The sequence below is a fragment of the Artemia sp. Qi Xiang Cuo genome, chromosome 6 (assembly GCF_049724085.1).
Source record: "Artemia sp. Qi Xiang Cuo chromosome 6, ASM4972408v1, whole genome shotgun sequence".
Taxonomy (NCBI): domain Eukaryota; kingdom Metazoa; phylum Arthropoda; class Branchiopoda; order Anostraca; family Artemiidae; genus Artemia; species Artemia sp. Qi Xiang Cuo.
In genome coordinates, this window is record NC_142799.1 from 13,308,206 (window position 1) to 13,316,661 (window position 8,456).

The 8,456-nt window shown below is 34.1% G+C and overlaps 1 protein-coding gene across 1 annotated transcript in view; it reads left to right on the plus strand.

The window, feature by feature from the left end:
• The first annotated feature begins 349 nt into the window (after positions 1–349).
• Gcn2 (eukaryotic translation initiation factor 2 alpha kinase Gcn2) overlaps positions 350–8,456 on the plus strand; it is a 116,667-nt gene continuing 108,560 nt past the window's right edge. Inside the window, exon 1 of the mRNA XM_089090492.1 lies at positions 350–419. The gene's annotated coding sequence lies outside the window, so the exon portion shown is untranslated. The remainder of the gene's footprint in view (positions 420–8,456) is intronic.

Sequence of the window (8,456 nt, forward strand, 5' to 3'; positions counted from 1 at the left end):
TCTATATAAGTGCATTTGAACTGTATTTAAGGGGTTAGTTTTTAATTTTCTAAACTTTTGAAACTCCTTGAGTCACTTCTTAGCAAAAGAAAATAATTTTTCGTTGACGTGACACAAAACGAAATATCTGCGAATTTCAAACTAATTATTACATGAGAAATAGTATTGAAAAAATATTTAAGATGAAGATATTAATAACGAAAAGTTGTTTGCCTCTCATTTTATTGTGGTATACATGTCTTTGAAACGAAAACTGACACAGTATGCTTTAAAAGTGGTAAAGAGAACTTTCTGGCTAAAAACTGAAACAGTTTATCTCAACTATCGGCAATACCGATCGAAGTCGCAACACCAGTCAAAACCGTAAAAACTGTTTGAGGTAAAACACATGCCATTTTAAGAGGCTACAGCACTAATGGGTTTGTAATTTCTTTCGGATATCTTTTTTCTGAATTGCTAGGATTTAAAACTTATATTATAATTTAGGCTAAATATTAAAGGAAGTAGGCCTAGGCTAGTGCTTATAAAAGAGCTGCTTAGCCTGGGTAAGGAATTTTTCAAAGATCAGTTCAAAATATCAAACCCAGTAAATTTTGGTTTTCCATATAATTTAGTTTGGAAAAAAGTTAGTTTATTTTTGAATTTAATCACCAGGCACAATGAGATAGGTAAGAAATAGAATTTCTCCTGAATCCAAATAGGCTATAACATTCAGTTACATCAGCAAATAAGCTTTGTCTCCCCACTCCCTCAATACACAGATATATTTCCTTGCATTGTTTATTCAATGAATTTTCTGGTAAAGTTCTAGTTTAGCTACTTTTTACTATCTTGGAAAGGGGTTTGTTTAGGAAAACAAAGCTTTCAGTAATTAATCAAGGGTCAAAAACACTTTGGGAAGGTATTGCAAGCTTCCATGTGACTTTTCTGATTTCTAAGTCTTAGAATCCTAGGATAACATTTTGCATACCTTAATTTTCAGCTATCAGTTTTGTTTTCTCTGGTTTTAGTTCTGAAAATACAATTCCTGTTATTTGACTATAATTCCAAGCCAGAGCCTATCAATGGGCTCTTTCTGAATTTTGGAAATAGGGTAAGACACCAAGTAGTTGGACGCTTTAATCACTTTGAAAACTTTTTGACATTTAAACTACTCTAATTACTGTATTATACCACCTAGAAACTTAATTTTTTTACAGTTAAGATCCTGTTTCATTCCTGAACAAGTAGGTTACTAATTCAAATAGTTTTGCCTAGTACAGTGCTGCCTATTTTTGAAATACTAACAAGTGACAATTCCGCCTAAAGTTGGACATACAAACGGCTCATTGTAAATATTTATGACACAAAATATTGCCTATTTCTGACCAGCAATCTCCCTATTCACGGCCACCAGCAAAAAAACTGGTCCCAGTCTTGTTTTCTATACGCTGTAATCTTGGGCAAGCTAATTTCGAAATAGCTGCAGTTTGTAAATCACCATTTCGAAAATGAAAAATTAATTTTTAAAGGTTTATTACAAATTTGTATAACAAATTTGATTTTCAGAGAAGATAATAATTCAGATTGAAATTATTGAGAAAAGTGATTATCCTTGTTATTCAATGTGAGCATGTGCCGATCAAGGATTTTTTTTTTTGGGGGGGGGAGGGCGTGGGGGGGGGGCCGCAATAGGGGGATACAATAAAAAAAAAATTAAGGGGCGCAAAATAGGTTGATCTGATAAATTTGCATTAGGAGTAAGTTTAATTCACGCAAACTTGAGTTAATTAAGTAAATTACGCTCTTTAATGCTCTTTTTTATGCTCTTTAAGAATATAGCAATCATTTTTGTTGGTAATTAATTTTTTCCCCCCCCCCGAAATATAACAATTCAGGGTATATATTTGCACATTAGGGGCCAGGGGGGTGGGGGTAATTTTATTTCTGTGTAAATGAGAGGTTAGTTTCAACTCCCCCCCACCCCCCTAATTTGCAAATATATACCCTGAATTGGTATATATAGGGGTGGGGGCTAAAATTCATTTCCAACAAAAATGGGTAAATATTTACCAAATCATATTATTGATTTAGGAATAAAGTGACTACAACATTTGATGCCTTTTTTTATGCTTATTACAAATATAACAATAATTTATATTGTAAATTAACTTCCGCCCCCCCCCCCCCTATATATTCCAATTCAGGGTATAAATTTATACATAATGGGGGGGCAAATTTTGTTTCTGATGTAAATCGGAGGTAAGTTTAAACGTAAGTTTAAGACAAATATTCAGATTTAAATTATTGAGAAAAGTGATTTTCCTTGTTATTCAATGAGGACCGGTGCGGATCAAGGAGTTTGTATTTTTTTTTGGGGGGGGGGGAATAGTCGGATCAACTCCCCCTTTCGGGGCGTGAATAATATCTTGATCCGGCAAAATTGTTGACTGATTCATTTTCATTAATTAAAACTTGAGTAAATTCAGTAAATTACACTGATTAATGATAAACTAGGGGGGCGTGCGCCCTTTTGTCCCCTCCCCGCTGGATCTGCCGCTGAATGAGGGGAACTGGTATTCCCCTGTACAATGTTTTCAACTATGCAAGATTCCAATGGTACACTTTTCATATTGATCTGACACTATTTTTGATGAGTTTTAGGCTTTTTTTAGAAATCACCATAAACTTCTTTTTGGAATAAACTTTTACTTTTAAAACGAACCAAAATAATAGTTACCATTCCTGAATCAATGTCCCATGGCAACTTTTTCTTAATAGTAATTTTTTTCAAAATTTTATCCTTTGAAACGAGGTGGGATTTCTTAATTGCTTTTGACAGCTGTTTTTGTTTGAGAAGTCGCATATTGATTTCTTTTCTTTATTTTTGCCGTGTATCAAAAATGGAAGGTTGTATCAAACATAAATCAAGTTTGGTTCGTTCTAATGAAATAAAATAAAATATGATGGATATGCAATGATTTGTAAACAAATTTGGGCTATATATTTCGGCTCAACGGAATTGTTGTTGTCATTTTAATGACAAAAAATATCATTTTAATAGCGGGGAACTTGATTTTAATAACCGAGTAATGGAAAATTTTCTGCGGGAGCAAATTCGTACTAGGGGACCGGTTATTTGTGGGGAAACTTCCATAAGGGATGGAATTTCTGTTTTTTCCGGGGGGAGGTGGGTTAAACAAAAAAAACATAATTGGGTACTTATGCATTATGCGGGCACCGCATAATTTACAAGTCTGACCATTATTTTTTTTTTTGGGGGGGGGGGGGGTTCAAACCCCTAACCCCCCCTGGGTACTACCTTGGCCAAGGGAACAAATTTGCTATTGTACGAGGAAACCAGTCATGAAACCTGTCAAATAGGCTATTTGCAAGAGATCGCTATATATAAATGACGGCAAAGCCATGGTTTCTCAATTAGTGTCAATATTTACACGATTGATTTTTGTGGCTTAAGGGGGGAACAGGTACCTAGGTTAGGTTTGGTTACATATTTAACATATGGTATGATTCCCTCCCCCCTAATGTGCAAATATATAGCCCAAATTTTTTTCTAAATTATTATAAATTCATCCTATTTTATTTTACATTCGTCCTATATAATTTGGGCGGGGGCTTTCCCCCTAGATTTGTCACTCCCTTTTGCAAAACCCATAAGCTAACGGATAACAGCTAATGGTGGCGGATCCGGGGAGTGGTGGGGGGACTCGTGTCCCCACGCAAAGTATAAGCATATAATATTCTAGATGCCCTACATGAAGGTCAAGTAGTGTATTCTTTAAGAAAATTAATTTTAAAAAACAAAATTTTCCTAAAGGAAGCAAAGAGAAAAGTTGAACCTTAAAATGAACAAAAATTATTACTTTTACAGCCTATCTAATATATATCAATAAAACTAGTACAAATAAACCAACTAATTAGTTTTCCATATGCTTTTAGGATTATAAAAAACTAGCGCTTTACTGAAAACACAAAAGTCAATTATAAAAAACTATAATATTGATTTAAGAATCAAAATTGAGCATGTAGCCTAACAACACTCAACGACTCGATAAAGCATTTCATAGTCTTACACCAGTCCTAATACTATCAAGATGGCTTTAGTTGAACTTGTTTACAGACTAATTATATGTACTTTTCAGAACCAACACAAGAGCCAGTCATTGAACTGAGCCATGGTTCAGAGTTAATACCAAATTAATCGTAAAAAAAATAAAGCAAACTACTAATCTGTATTGTTACTTTATCTTTAAAGGGATTGATCCAAAAAAGGATTAATAATATTTTTATTCTGTAAAATGCGTCCCTAATTGTTTTGCTTTTACTGTACCAAAACTCCTATATTATTTTGTGTTTTCAGTAAACCGCTAGTTTTGTATAATCCTAAAAGTATAGGGAAACATAATTAGTTGGCTTATTTGTACTAGTTTTATTGATATATGTTAGATAATCTGTGAAGTACTAATTTGTGTTTGTTTTAAGTTTCAACTTGGCTCTTTACTTCCCTCGGAAAAACTTCGTTTTTTTAAATTAATTCGATGAAGATGTTTAAAGGTGTATAGTTATTTCGCGCCTTTCCAAAAGAAAGTAGTGGCATTAACTCACTAAAATGTAGGTCAAAGTCACGAAAACTCTTAATAAAAATACCAAGTAAATGCTATTTTTATCGAAAATGCCAAATTAAGAATGTGTCAGTCTGCACGGGGCGAGTGATGGCAAAAAATATTAGAAAGGGGAATGCTTGGGGGGAAAATATTTTTGAAATCTAGGGGCACAAAAAGTTTTTTTTTTAGTTTTCTTGATGAAAATCTCAAGAAAAAGCCATTTCTAAATGAAAGTACCAAACAGGATGTTTTTCCAAACATAGGAGGGTGGCAAAAAAACCCTAATGAAGCAAACACTCCTACTCCCCAATTGACGGCACTACATATAGAATATACACGTATAAATTTTTCTTGTTCTTTTATATCTTCAAAATTCTTATAAAAAAAAAAATTGCGAATAAAAAAAGAATGTCTTGTTTGTCTTCGCGGTTTTTTGTTTTATCATGATTAGCCAGTGTGGTCTCAGAAATTATTTACAAAATTCTTATTTTACATTGTCGTGTACAAGGAAGAAAAGAGATAAGGTTGTTTTATTTGATGTTTTCCAGATTTTTTTTATTTGTGAATATTTCATTTGTGTATTTCACTAGATCAAAATTTCAACTATTTCACTAGATCCTCAATGACATATTTTCTGAACTTTTAAACTACGTCAAACAAAATAACTCTCTCGTGATTTTGACTCGAAGCGTTTGGGGAAATGATGGGTATAGGGGGGGGGGGTTCAAACTGGGATCAAATTTGTACTAGGGGGCTGGGTATTTCTGGGGAAACTTCCATAAAGGAGGGGATTTCTGTTTTTTTCTGGGGGTTTAGGGGGTTCAAACCCCTAACCCCCCCCCCCTCTGAGTACCGCCTTACCCAAGAGACCAAATTTGCGACTGTCCAAGAAAACCGGTTATGACAAACCTGTCAAATACGCTATTGATAAGAGACCACTTTGGATAAATGACTGCAAAGTCATTCATCTATGACATAGGCTAAAGACAGGCGATAATCTTATAAAATTTTCTTTGAAATAATCAATTGTAAGCTGTTTTGTGGATCTAATTGACTTTCCAACTGGACGGCCTAAATACCAAAGCTAGATGGAAGATCAGAATGTAGCTGGACCAACTTGGATTTTTTCAAATGTAGAGATTACTTTTTGACTTTGTATCAAACAGTTCATGGTAACGAACTGTAAGTAAGGAGCAACCCGGCTCAATGGTAACCGAAACTCTAGAAAACGGGTTTTTGATACCAATAGATACATCAAAAGAATCAGATTTCAATGCTGATTTCAAATATATAACTTTCATCAAGTTTAGTGCTTCCCATCAAAAGTTACGCACCTGAGAAAATTTGGCTGATTTTCAAAAAAAGGGGGAAAGACCCCCTAAAAGTTATAGAACCTTAATGAAAATCACACCAGCATATTCAGCGTATCAGAGAACCCTGCTGTAGAGGTTTCAAGCTCCTATCTACAAAAATGTGGAATTTTGCATTTTTTGCCAGAAGAAAGATTACGGATGCGTGTTTATTTGTTTTATTTTCCCCAGGGGTGATCGTATCGATCGTATAAATTTTTAATGTCGCTCTACTTTCATCTTGAAAAATAACTTGTTTTTATTTAATTGTTATCAAGTTCAAGGCATGCAATGAACAAAAATAGATAAGCTGGCAATAACAACTAATCAGTCTGTACTGATATGACGTATCTTGTTCATCTTTTGGCATAGCTTGTTCAGTGTATTTCTTAATGAACTAATTCAAATTGAACTATTGAACTGGTGAAATATACAAATGAAATATTCACAAATAAAAAAAAATCTGGAAAACATCAAATAAAATAACCTTATCTCTTTTCTTTCTTGTACATGACAATGTAAAATAAGAATTTAGTAGTTAATTTCTGAGACCACACTGGCTGATCATGATAAAACAAAAAACCGCAAAGAAAAACAAAACAATCTTTTTTTCTTCGCGATTTTTTGTTTTATAAGAATTTTCAAGATATAAAAGTACCAGAAAAATATATACGTGTAAATTCTATATGCAGTACTGTCAATTGGGGAGCAGGGGTATTTGCTTCTTTAAGCGTTTTTGCCCCCCTCCTATGTTTGGAAAAACATCCTTTTTGGTACTTTCATTTAGGAATGGCTTTTTCTTGAGATTTTCATCAAGTAAACTAAAAAAAAAACTTGTGCCCCTAGATTTCAAAAATATTTTCCCCCCAAGCATTCCCCCTTCTAATATTTTTTGCCACCACTCTCCCCGCGCAGACTTTGAAAAATACTTAATTTGGCATTTTCAATAAGAAGAGCATTTTCTGGGTATTTTTATTAAGAGTTTTCGTGACCTTGACCTACATTTTTGTGAGTTGATACCACTACTTTCTTTTGGAAAGGAGCGGAACTTTGCCCATTGTTTGCATATAGTATTGGTTAATGGGAAGTATAAAGACGTTTTAGGAGGGATTCTTTTCTGATGGAGGGGGGAGGAAAGGGTTACGGGGGAGGATTCTTCCAAGAACGAAGTTTCCTTGGGGGAAGGGACATTTCTATGAAGGGAGTGCCGGATTTTCCAGTATTATTTAAAAAACGATCAGAAATTAAATAAAAAAAATAGTTTTTCAACTTAAAGTAAGGAACAACATTAAAACTTAAAACAAACAGAAATTATTACGTATATGAGGGGGTTCGCCCCCTAGTCAATACCTTACCCTTTTCACTAGTCTTTTTTTAGTAGTTTCGAAAGAGCCATCTATTCTAATTAACAGGCTTTGTGATTCAGGGGTTTGTGATTCGAAGAAAACTCAAATTCTAGTATAAAGAGCAAGGTATTGACTAGGGGGCAAACTCCCTAATATACGTAATAAAACATACGAATATAGATGTTCGTTACGCAAGTTAATTCGTAAGTTACGTCAGAACAAAATTTCGAGAAAGCCATTTAGCCAAAAAAGTAAAATTAATATGCAAATTTCGTTTTAATTATTCATGTACGGTGAGCCAAAATAAGATCTTACAGCTCACTGATGTTAGCAAAAAATGTGAAGACCGCCACTGTTTTGCCATATAGAACAATGATGAGAGAACTTTAATGATCTACTCATTATTGTTCTCAGACCACTGATCAGAGCAGAATGATGGAACATTTTTGCATAAAAACGAACAAAGATGTAAGATCTTAGTTCAAAGATTTCACTTTTAAGTGTTTTCTAACAAAAGATGTAAGAAATCAGCATATTGATAAGTGAAGAAACAGGCCTGATAGCGGTCTCTTGCAAATAGCCTATTTGACAGGTTTTTCGTTACTGGTTTCCTTGTACAATAGCAAATTTTTTTTATTGGACAAGGCTGTACCCAGGGGGGGATTTGAACACCCCCCCCCCTCCCAAAAACGAAATGTTTTTCTGACTTGTAAAAATGTAAAAAAAATGTAGGTAAAAAAATTTTGGTGTTTACGCATCATATAGGTATACTAGAAAGTGCGTCCGCCCTCAAAAACTATAAGTCGGGGACGAGTCTTAAATATTCGAGGAGTTTTCGGGAAAAGTCTTCAAGATTCGGGGGTTTTTCGGGAAAATACAAAATAGAATTTTGTTGCGAAAATTTGGGAGCCAAAATTGGTTTAAGCTTCGTTTTCAGGCTCAAGTAGGGCTTGTATCTGCATAGTAAATCAAACCTTTTAAAAAATAGGTTTTAGATCCAGAGCCACAGCCCGGGATTGGAACCCATAGCTGAAAACACTTATTGCTGAAATTGCGGCAAAAACTTCAAAATTGTTAAAAAAAAAAATAGTGAACACATGTGAACTGTAAATACCAGTAGCAATTTTTTATTAAGTCATTAATCTCAGAAATTCATT